The sequence below is a fragment of the Pseudorca crassidens genome, chromosome 7, assembly GCF_039906515.1.
Source record: "Pseudorca crassidens isolate mPseCra1 chromosome 7, mPseCra1.hap1, whole genome shotgun sequence".
Classification (NCBI taxonomy): domain Eukaryota; kingdom Metazoa; phylum Chordata; class Mammalia; order Artiodactyla; family Delphinidae; genus Pseudorca; species Pseudorca crassidens.
The window spans coordinates 10381154-10393489 of NC_090302.1; the positions used below are offsets into that span (position 1 = coordinate 10381154).

Genomic DNA, 12336 nt, shown 5'->3' on the forward strand with positions numbered 1-12336 from the left:
AAGCCACACTATCTACATGACTTAAAGAAAACCAGCACATGCTAAAATTTTCTTTCACAGGCTTATACAAGAGCTTGGAGGGCTCAACCCCTTCAATCACTTGGAACTAGGAGATGCCTTAACACAAAAGTCTAAGGGCCAAAGTACTCACTTCCCTTTCTTCCTCAGATTATTTTGCTGATTCCCCAGTACCCTGAAAGAAATATCTGTGGTCTATTCTGTCTTTGAAAACTATTACTCTGATCCCAGTCAAATCTTTTCTCTTACTTCCCTGATTACAAAATTCCCTCTTTCATCGACACTATCGTCCTATCTGCCTTGACTTTTTTCTTATCTAATGAGAAACATATTCTTCCAGGCAGGCTTATAGATCCCCAAAACTTATTTCTACTTCAGGAATTCTTAATCTTTTTGTGCCATGGGTTTCTTTGGTGGTCTGGTAAAGCCTATGGACCCCTTCTCAGATTGCTTTTAAATGCATAATTAAATATATGCGATTACAAAAACAACTAATTATACTGAATATTAGCAAAACAATGAAAAAACCCTGATATTGCAATATATGTACACCTTTATTATCACATTAAGTAACAAGATCTAACAGTGGATTCAGTAATACCATAATTCAAAAAAATTATAAGCATAAATGATATTTTTAAAATGTTTATTGGAGTATATCACAAATGATATTTTAAGATATCTGCAACAACTGTAAACATGACACAAAAATATCTGTAATTTTTATTGGTGACAAAGTCACAGGCATTGCTAATTCTACTGCGGTTTGTTGCTTACATTCATTATTGAAGGAAATGATAATACAGTTATCAGATAATAAAAATAAAAACATGATTTTATCCCCATTCTAGTTCAAGGAGCCCCTGATTTCTATCCACCAACTGGTGAATCCCAGGTTAAAAATCCTTTCTAGTTCAAAACCTTGCTCAAACTGATTTTTGCCACAAATTTTAAAATAAAAACACTGATTTCTCCTTTGATCTAGCTCTCATCTGAACATACCACCATGCCTCCCTGTTTTCACGCACATGTATACACAGAACCCTGTTTATTTCTATGACTTGCCTATCCAGCACCCATTTAAATTTTGCCAGTCAATAAAAGGCGAAATTGAAGGAAAGGAGATGGAAGCAACCAACAGCTCCTCACTTACAGACCTCCAACAGGAAGTATAAAGATGCCAAGTATGGTGTGTACGTTTTTGGTAGGTGGGCTGCCCGACCCGTGAGTCCAGCTTGTCAAGAGTCTCCGAAGCAAAACATCTTCACCAGCGGCACTCAGAAGACATTCCATCTCCTCCTCGCCTCCCATACTCAGTTCCCTGGCTGCCAGGTCGCTCGCCTCTGGCTCTCACCCGAAGCCACCCCGCGGTCCTCCTGTCCCTTCCCATCCCATCCCCCACGCGTCCCTCCCTCCAGTCCGCCCCAGGCTGCCCTGGCCCCTGAGCGCCGCCACATCTCTCCCTGGACCTAACCGTGTGCCCCCACCCCCACTTCTCCCCTCACTGCAGAGAAGGGCCCAGGGGTCAGCTGGACCCGGCGGCCCACCGTCAGCGCAGGCTGCGGCCCTAGGCCGAAGCAACACGGCCGCCAGGCAAGGAGCCGCGCACTCCGCGCAGCTGGATCGGGGACATGCACTCACCAAGATCATGCGGAGGAGGGCACCGATGTCTGCGCAGGACCGCCACTCGGCCTCGGAGCCGTTGCCCTCGCGGCGAACTGCCACCGCCACCGCCACCGCCGCCGCCGCCACCGCCGCCACTCGCTAGTTGGCTTCCCTGCGTCCTGCGGCGCCGCTGCCGCCACGCCATGGCGCGTGCGCGGCGCCGCGGGGGCCCCTGGGACTAGTAGTTCAGGCCGGCAGCCAGCGGTGCCTCTTCCGCTTTTACCACCCAAGTCCGCTGCAAGGCTGGAGGCGTCTTGAGTACTGGGGTACCGCGAAACGGCTTCCGGAAAATTGTTCACCAAACACTCGCCCTTGCTTCCGCGTACGGTACTGCTGGATGTGAATAATCCGGCTGAGCAAGTATGTGTAAAGTAAAACAATTTAGAGCATTTATGTTTTAGATAACAAGTGTCACTTGGCCAGAACACATCATTTGAAACACACACACCCATACACCACTCTTCTTCCTTTCTGTCAAAAGGGTCATTAATTGCCTTTGTGTTATCTGGATTTTCAGTCTTAAATCTGATTTCCCACTCCTTTTATCAAATTTTACTTGACCATACAGTTTTTTAGGGCGATTGACAATTTATCTAATACAAAATTTTTTATAAAAACAATTCATATATATTCAAATATAAAGTTAACTGAGCTGAACAGTCCTAGAAACCTTAGAATTGGAAAACAGCTTAAAGGTCATTAGTCCACCTCCGGCCCAGGCAGGAACTCCAGCCAGATAGTCATCCAACTTCTCTTTCAAACAGTTCAAATTTCAGGGTGCTCACTTCCTTAAATAAGGAGGCCTGGTCAACTGTTGGGCAGCATTAAATGTTAGAAAGTTCTTCTGCTGAACAAAATCTACTTCCCTTTTACTTTCTTCCATTGCTAGTTGTTATGCTGCCTGGAGCAATATAGAATGTTTTGCACTTGATAGTCTTTCAAAAAATTGAACACAATGATTATATCGTCCAACACTAGGAGTCTCCAGACCAAAAAAAAAAAAAAAAGGCGTCAGTTTTGCAACAAGTTCAGATTTGATTCAGTTCCCAGACTGCTTTCCATTCAGTCATCCTCCTTGATGTATTATCTTTAAAAATTGTCAAAATTTGCCTCAGATTTATAGCCTTGTTTTATTACCACAAGAGCATTCTATGGTAAACTGGTCAGGTATTATTGCTATCATATTGCCATTCAACTGAATCAAGAATTCCACCAGATCAAAGATTATTCCTCAGCTCTGTTATAAAACATTGTCCAAAGCAACAAGGGAATGAAAAAAGCAACAGGATATGGTTTACAATTTAGGGTAAAAGGATAATTAACACAGATTAAGGATCATAATAATAAGCTAAGGTGCAAAGTACTCCAGATTCCTGGCGAAAGTCTTCATCAAATTGAGTGGCCAAGACTTTAAGAAGGAAGTTAACTTGGGAGTTACTGAATGGTTGGATTTGAAGAAAGAAATGGCATGTGACGATTGCTAAGGAAGAACCCAGCCTGAGCAGTTTGCTCTCACTTAACACTGAGTACAGTACTATAAATGGGCTGGACCACACAGGCCAGGTTAAGGGGAAAGGAAAGGGCCCCCAAAGTTGCAAAAAGCTCTTGAGGGTTGTGAAAAAACCGCACTGTATGTAGTAAGTAAAAAGGGCACTGGGATGGTCAATTAGTTGTTCTGAGCCCTTCTCTGTCAACCTACAAATGAAGAGCTTGAACTAGGTAAATTGTTCTCAATCTTTTTTTCCAGCCAGCGCATCCAAGGAACACAACCTGCACATTAGAACAATGATCACAACAACAGTAAATCTTGTGGAATATGAAGTATTTTTCTCAACGCCTTTTACACAGGGGAAAGTGAACTCAAGAGGTGAAAAGACACTCAATAAATAGTACTCCTTGAGGGCAGAGAACCCCGTCTTATTCACCACTGTCTCTCTGGAACCTGCCATACTACCTAGGATGTAATATATATCTTCTTTAAAAAAAAATGAATGGGATGAATAAATAGTAAACCATGGCCAAAGCCTTTTTCCTTCCACTATATTCCTTCCACTATATTCAGCCTTCCTTGACATACAGGGATATGAAATTGCTTGTCCATAGTCACAGAATTCGTACCAGATCTTGATCAGAGCTCAGTTCTTCACACGCTCAACCTCATACTCTGCAGACCACTCTGCCACAGAAGCAGAGAGCAGTGACATACTCAGAATTTTTTTTAATGTTCTTTCCTTCATTTGTGCACAGCCAGTCTTGGAGGTAAGAAAAGAAAGCAGGTGCTATGCCAAGTGATTTCGGGGTCTTTGGCAAGTATTTCTGGACAAAAATATTTTTTCCTCACATCCATGAAAGCCCCCTGAAATGTCATCCTTAGTGTTAGAAACATTGAATCCTGGATGTTAGAGCTGAGTATCAGAGATCATCTAGTCCAATACCTGCATTCGTTTGAATTTGGAGCCTGTCCTCAAGAGATCCTAATTAAAAAGCACATGCCCCTGGGAAAAGTAACATTTAAGTTATTATGCATCTATACTTAGGAAAGAAATACGACAGTTAATTGAGAGCAAACCATACCAGAAAGAAAAGCAGGGCCATATCCAGAAAAAAATAAAGATTAGGAAGAGGGAGAGCAAGATGAAAGGGAGAAAAACAAGGACTTCATCTATGTGCAATTTTTTTAATCTATCTGGCACACAGTTTGGGAAATGAATTAATTTGAACCAGTACATACTTAGGTGTAGATAGCTACAGCTTGTGCAAAGATTAATCTTAGTGTCTAATCTGAGTCAATTAAATTATAAACTAGGTGATATGTAAATATAGCAATAACATGGATAGAAACCAATACAGCAGATAATGAACTCTGAGACTGTATTTTCTTTTTTAATTTATTTTTTAAAATTTAAAAAATAATTATTTGTTTGTTTTGGCTGCGCCGGGTCTTAGCTGCGGCACATGGTACATCTGGCTCTTTAGTTGCGGCATGCATGCAGGATCTAGTTCCCCAACCAGGGATGGAACCTGGGCCCCCTGCACTGGGAGCTCGGAGTCTTACCTACTGGACCACCAGGGAAGTCCCTGAGACTATATTTTCAACTGTAAAACAGAAACGTCACCAACCCTATCTATCCCGTAGGTCAAAGCTTTTTACCATAAAGCAAAACACAAATGTTATGCTTTGACATAGTTCAAACTCAAACAGCAGGCAAACATTCAATGCTAAAGGCTAACTTAGTCGTTTTTTGTTTCTTAATTTCTTTTATAAAATTTATTTTCAATCTGACAAGTAATATATTAATTCTTGTTCTTGAAAATGTATACAATACACAACATGGATGGACCTAGAGATGTCATACAAAGTGAAGTAAGTCATACAGAGAAAGACAAATATCATGATACCACTTAATGTGGAATCTAAAAAATGATACAAATGAACTTATTTACAAAACAGAAACAGACTCACAGACTTAGAAAACATACAGTTACCAAAGGGGAAAGGTGGGGGGGAGGGATAAACTAGGAGGTGGGGATTAACATATACACAGTGTTATATATAAAACAGATAATCAACAAGGACCTACTGTATAGCACAGGGAACTCTACTCAATACTCTGTAATAACCTATATGGGAAAAGAATCTGAAAAAAAATAGATGTATGTATACATATAACGAAATCACTTTGCTGTACATCTGAGTCTAACACAATATTGTAAATCAACTATACTCCAATACAAAAATTTTAAGAAAAAATAAATAAATAATAAAGTTTAAAAAATGTATACAATACAAATAAGTCAAAAGTTCCTCTTGATTCCCCCCCAACTCCATCCAGTAGCTACTCTTGTCAATTTGATAGGTATCTGCCCAGATTTGGTGGTGGGTTGTTTAACCCAAATAGAATCACACTGTACATACTGTTCCATGTTCTATAACGCTTTTTTCATGTAAGAGTAAATCCTGGCATCTTTCCATATAGATACATAAAAATCTACCTCCTTGTTTTGAACCTTGCACAATATTTCCATAGTACAATCTACCCTAGTTAATTTAGCGTCCCCTGTTGATGGACATTTAGGTTGACTCATCACATTTTGAATAACAAAAAATACATGTGAATTAACTATATGTTATTTCTTAATGGGAAAATTTTTCTAAATCTCTGGAAAATCCAGAGAGACAGACATGAAAGCTGTCCTATACACAGGTGGCACAAAATATCCTTCATAAAGTCCTTTTTGCGCTTAAACTATCCAATTGAAAGTAAAGGACAAGATTCCAGTCACAGCCCTACTCCATGCTCTGGGCCCCTGGTTGTCCTGCACTGGCCCCCACTGGCAGGTTCAGAAATAGTGATACTCAGAGGTCGATTTACTATGAAGCTGATGGAGCTTATGATTTAAGGCAGTGTATTCACATAGTCGTATGGTTTTGTAACACTTGCCAAGGAATTTTAAATTATTGGCTAAATCGAGGACAACAGATAAAAGCCTAAAACTTGAGAATACTGGAAATGAGGATCATTTCCTGTAGAACAGGATCATAAATCATGCTACTCACACTTCAGCCCAATGAAATCTACTATAAAACTTATTTTTCTACCAGTGCAAGGGATGTCCAGACTGATAGGAGCTGTAATGTTAATGGATCATAAAGCTTTTGTGTATTATCTGTATTTGAATTTAACCCATGACTAATTATAATATATGAAATATCTTTAACGTAATCACATTTTACATCTTTCACTGACAACTTTTTTCATTGTCTTGTATTACTTAGTTAAGTTCTCAAAGTTTCTCAAGCTTGTTAAGCTCCTGATAGATAAACAGAGATTTTTTTTAATAACAAGAAGTATAGACAAAAAAAGTAACATGCTTACAATTTATATACTCTTTGAAAATCAGATATCAACAATTTTAATGGCTACATATTTCATCATACTGACAAATCATAAATTGTCATTTCAAAATGGAAATTGTTTACTCCTGATAACAAATTTTTAAATGCCAAATTCATGCAAATTAAAGAAATTCTAGAATACAGAAATAAGTTAAATAGAAACTTAATACTTTGTAAAGCTTATTTTAAAAGTAAATGGTGTAATACTCTCATACGATTGAGTAACCTGCTTTTTTTACTTAATAAAATTTGTTTTGCTAACTTTATAAGCTAATTCTAAAATTTATATGGAAATACAAAGCACCAAGATTAGCCAACAACACTCCTGAAGAAGAGTAATGTGGAAGGAAGGACTTGTCCTACCAGGTATCAAAATTTATTACAGTTGACCCTTGACCAGCGTGTGGGGTTAGGGGCACCAACCCTCTGCATAGCAGAAAATCTGAATGTAACTTACAGTTGTTCCTCTGTATCCACAGTTCTGCATCCACTGATTCAACCAACCTCAGATTGTGTAGTACTGTAGTATTTCCTATTGAAAACGTGTGGACCCATGCAGTTCAAACCTGTGCTGTTCAAGGACCAGCTCTCTATAGCTATAGAAATTAAGACAGAGGCTAACAAAATACTATGAAAAATGGTGCTGGGACATTTGCGTATCCATGTGGAAAAAAATTAATTGTACTCACGATATATACAACTCACACATTTAAAAAAATAAATTCCAGGGCTTCCCTGGTGGCGCAGTGGTTGAGAGTCTGCCTGCCGATGCAGGGGACACGGGTTCGTGCCCCGGTCCGGGAAGATCCTACATGCCGCGGAGCGGCTGGGCCCGTGAGCCATGGCCGCTGATCCTGCGCGTCTGGAGCCTGTGCTCCGCAACGGGAGAGGCCACAGCAGTGAGAGGCCCGCATACCGCAAAATAAATAAATAAATCCAATTGAATTATATAGATATAAAAGAGACAGGTTTTAAAAAATAAATTTTTAGCAGATAATTAAGAACAATGTCTTCTTGGACTTCCCTGGTGGTGCAGTGGTTAAGAATCCACCTGCCAATGCAGGGGACCACGGGTTCGAGCCCTGGTCCGGGAAGATCCCACATGCCGCGGAGCAACTAAGCCCGTGTGCCACAACTACTGAGCCTGTGCCCTAGAGCCCGCAAGCCACAGCTACTGAAGCCCCCGGGCCTAGAGCCCGTGCTCTGCAACAAGAGAAGCCACCGCAATGAGAAGCCCACACACGGCAATGAAGAGTAGCTCCCGCTCACCTCAACTAGAGAAAGCCCGCACAGCGACAAAGACCCAACACAGCCAAAAATATATTAATTAATTAATTTAAAAAAATAAGCAGGGAGGCTATAAAAAATTAAAAAATAAAACAGCGATACACACATACACATTGCATATGAAGAAAACATCTCTAGAAGCAACATAGTGACAGTGGTAACCTTCATTAGTGTAGGGTAATAGGGCTGGGGACTGGGTGGCAGGCCAACTTATTTTCACTGTATATTGTATATTGCACCCATTGAATTTTACACCATGTATATATATTTCCTATTTTAAAAATTTAGAAATTTAAGACATATATCAAATATTATCACTCAGAAGCTATAGAGGTAGCTCTTTATCCTCAGTAGCTTATTTTACTTCAAAGGAAAACTTTAGAAGAAAATTAAAACTAACATTTTATGTATAAAATTAAAATGCTTTACAATTAATCAAGTACCTTAATCATAAATAGTTTTGTGAGGAGGCAGAATTATATCCATTTTACATACTAGTAAACAGCGCCTCAGAGAGATTCAGTGACTTGCCCTAAGTCACACAGCTAGTTAGTGCCAGAACTGGAACTCAGTTTTTAATGCTTGCAAACCCCATGACCTTTCCCATCACACTGACACAACATGCCCTCCTAAATACCTTTCTCCAAAAAAACACGTGAATAACAGAAAATGCTTTGTTACTTTTAAAAATTTATTTATTTTTGGCTGCATTGGATCTTTGTTGCTGCGCGCAGGCTTTCTCTAGTTGCAGAGAGCGGGGCTTACTCCTCGTTGCGGTGCGCAGGCTTCTCATTGTGGTGGCCTCTCTTGTTGTGGAGCACGGGCTCTAGGTGTGCGGGCTTCAGCAGTTGCAGCACGTGGGCTCAGTAGTTGTGGCTCGCGGGCTCTAGAGCTCAGGCTCAGTAGTTGTGGCGCATGGGCTTACTTGCTCTGCGGCATGTGGGATCTTCCCGGACTAGGGCTCGAACCCGTGTCCCCTGCATTGGCAGGCGGATTCTTAACCATTGCGCCACCACGGAAGCCCTGTTTGTTACTTTTGTGTGTGGGTAAGGGCGGGAAAGGTTCTCTATTAATGATTAAATTCATTTTCTAAAAGTAAAGACAAAACTTATTGAATAGCACATTGCACCTTCAGAAGTACTAAAAAGTCTTACATGATTCATACCTCTTATTACTCCCAGCTCAGGTATTAGGGAGATACTTTTTTCACTCCCCTATTTAATGAAGGCTAAGGAATGATTCCCAGTCTCTTAATAAAAAAGACATCTTTGTGGCCAATATAAGAGAGTTTTTTTTTTTTTTTTTAAATTTTGGCTGCACTGGGTCTTAGCTGGGGCATTCAGGATCTACACCGTGGGATATTCGCCGTGGGATCTTTAGTTGAGACATGCATGTGGGATCTAGTTCTCTGACCAGGGATGGAACCCAGGCCCCTTGCATTGGGAGCGCAAAGTCTCACCCACTGGACCACCAGGGAAGTCCCCAAGAGAGTAATTAGATGTAGCACTTTTCAAAGCATTTCCAAAAATCTTTGTCAAATTCAGTGTAATCACCAAACTTATTCTTTCCCATTGAAAGTAATCTTGAAAATTCACTCTCAAGAGGTGGTTTTCTTGAAGAGCTTCTAAAATTTATTCTCATAGTATATTTACATGATAAATAATAGCATTACCACTATTCTACAACTTTCCTATATAGTATCTCATTTGATCCTTGAAACAAGCCACTAAGACAGGCAGGGACAGAAATCCCTGACATTCAATAGATGAAGAAACTGAGGCTCTGGGAAGTTGTTTTTTCCTACGGTCATGTGTCCTATCTCTTGATAGATATAGTTGAATATTTTCTCCAACAAAGCATGTGAAAAATTCTTAATTATCAGAACTTCAACTTGTCAGTCAACATTCAACTTGTCAATTACATAGGACTTTTCCTTTTCCTTCTTGCTCTATGCCTTTAATGCCCTTTCAGAAAGGAAGATTTGGGGACTAAATAACATTCAATCCTAATCAGTCCTGACTCTGCTTAGTTTTCTGAGATCAGATGGGAAATAGAAATCTATTTTCTTACCCATAAGAGCACAAGTGAAATGAGCTGGTTTAAATTACTGGATAAACTCTACATTTGTCTATCGCCCAGTATCAAAATACTTGTAAACTATGTAACTACTCTATATCCTAAAAACGATATGTAAGTGTTCTAAACCTGAAGCTCAGGATGACAACCTAGACTATAGAAATTAAAAATTAAACTGCCAAAGCTCAAATCCTGGCTCCCTATCTTCTCAGCTGTGTGATCTCCTGGGCAAGTTTCTTTGCCTCTTGGAGCTTCGGATTCCTTAGCCCTAAAATTAGGGGTTTAAAAAAATGTTTTCATAAGGATTAAAAGAGATAATGCACTTAAAACATTTAGCATAGTGTCTAGCACTTATTTAAATATTGATAACTTGGCACTGACACTATTATTGGCATTTATGATTCAGCAAACTAGATTTATCTATGCACTTTCCTATTCAATCCATAAATGACTACACTTTGCAATATATTGTAATATATAACATACCTAATATACTTGATGTTTAAAAGATACTACAACCACCAATATACTCAATTCCCTTTAGCAGTTAGCCAGACATCACTTTTCTAAATCTCAGAAAAAGTAGAGTTGCAAAGGTTACTCCATCAATCAAGGGTGAGGCTGAAGCTAAGAGCTCTGTTTTTAATGGATATGGACAATGGTATATACAGAAAATTTGCTTGAAATTATACATAGCTGTAATGTGGTGGAATGGTGATTTCTATCTTTATAATGGACTAAGGTAACCTAAAGAAGGGTCAGTGTTACAGCAGGATACAAATCCTTGTATACTGTATACAATACAATCCTTGTATACAATCCGTTGAAAGAGATGGATGATGCAACTTCTGTAGTAAGAATGAAGTCAACTCTGAGTCACCAGTATAACCTTGAGGAGCACTAAAGGAGACAGGAAAATTCTTGAGTACTGACTCCTAGGCTCAGCATCTTAGTCAACTGTGTGTAAGATGTTTCAGTGCTATTTGGACACAGTATTGTTCATACAAGTGAATCTCAAGAAAACATTTAGTGCAAAAAATACTAGAGTCATTAGCTCCTGACTATGGTAAGTCCCATGAATTTTCTGTAATCATCTCAAAAATATTTTGTGTTAGGCCTCTGGCCCGTCTCTAGTAGGTCCCCCCAAAAGATTTGTTGAATAAATGAACTTCATTTTTAAAAATTGTTAAGAGCATTGGCTACAGAGTCAAGCTGACTTGGATATCCTAACTCCATCACTTATCAGCCCTATGACTTCAAGCTAGTTAACTAATAATCTCTTTTGGTTTCAATTTTCTCATCTGTAAAATGTGAAATGCCAAGTATTGAACTGTAAGGACCAAAAGGCACAGGAGACAGACTAATGCTTGGCACATAGTAAGCCTGAAGTAAATAGCAGCCTTTATAATTTTTGCTACAAGAGTAAGGCTTTATCAAGACGTCTTTGTCTATCAAATGCGTTTAAGCACAGATCAGACCTTTTCCAGGAGTGAAGATAAAAACATATCCAAAAAGGATGAGGAAGGCCTTGTAAATGATAATCTGATCCACAATGGGAAATGATGGGCAGGAAGAGGAAAGACAGGGGGTGACAAGCTAGGAAAATGATACATCCCAGGGTGGGAGTGGCATTAGTAAGCTCTTCAGGGGAGAGCTGCCACATGGGGAGGGGACTGCGGAGTCAATTACTTTGGCCAGGCCTGCCCTGGAACTTACCGTGGGGCAAGGCAATGTGGAGAGGCCTGGTATAGACAAAGATAGCGGGGCAGGGGGTGCCGGGGAAAAATAACTGGCTAGTAGGAGCCATGACTCGCGACCGGGCAGTGCCCAGACCAGGCCCTAGTCGAGGGCTGCAGCCCGGTGAGCAACAGAAGGCCCTGGGGCTTGTACACTCTAGTACCTGTAGTAGCTATGAAGGGCAGAGAAATTTGTTCTGAGGTGATCACAGCATCTACGCTGATACCTGCCTGCCTGGGACGGGATGGAGGCGAGGAGGAAGAAGAGCCGCTTCCATCGGGAGGGATGGAGGAAGGGCAGGCGGGCGGGCAGTGGAGAAGCAAGGGACCCAGGTCCCACTGCCTCGGGGGAATCAGGCACGCTGGACTGGCTCCGGCATCCTTAGGGCCCAGCGTGGAGGCGGGACCTCAGCGGTTACCGACGGAAACCGCCTCGGAGTGGGAGGTGGCGTCACGGACAGGCAGCTGCTAAACCAATGGAGCCGGAGCATGGGGCGGATGTTGCCTCCCATTGGTGGCTGTTGGGCGCGCCCAGCAGCCAATGAGTCAGCCCAGGGGGCGTCGCGGTGACGTTAGCTGCGGAGGAGGCCGCTTCGAATCCGCAGCGGCCAGCTTGGTGGCCTGGACCAATCAGCGGCCTCCAACGAGCAGGGCCTT

The 12336-nt window shown here is 41.0% G+C and overlaps 1 protein-coding gene across 4 annotated transcripts in view; it reads right to left on the reverse strand.

Moving 5' to 3' along the window:
- Window positions 1-1796, reverse strand: part of GAPVD1 (GTPase activating protein and VPS9 domains 1) — a 72949-nt gene extending 71153 nt beyond the window's left edge. For all 4 annotated transcript variants that reach the window (XM_067743318.1, XM_067743315.1, XM_067743317.1 and 1 more), the window contains exon 1: window positions 1660-1796. The gene's annotated coding sequence lies outside the window, so the exon portion shown is untranslated. The remainder of the gene's footprint in view (window positions 1-1659) is intronic.
- Window positions 1797-12336: the final 10540 nt, after the last annotated feature.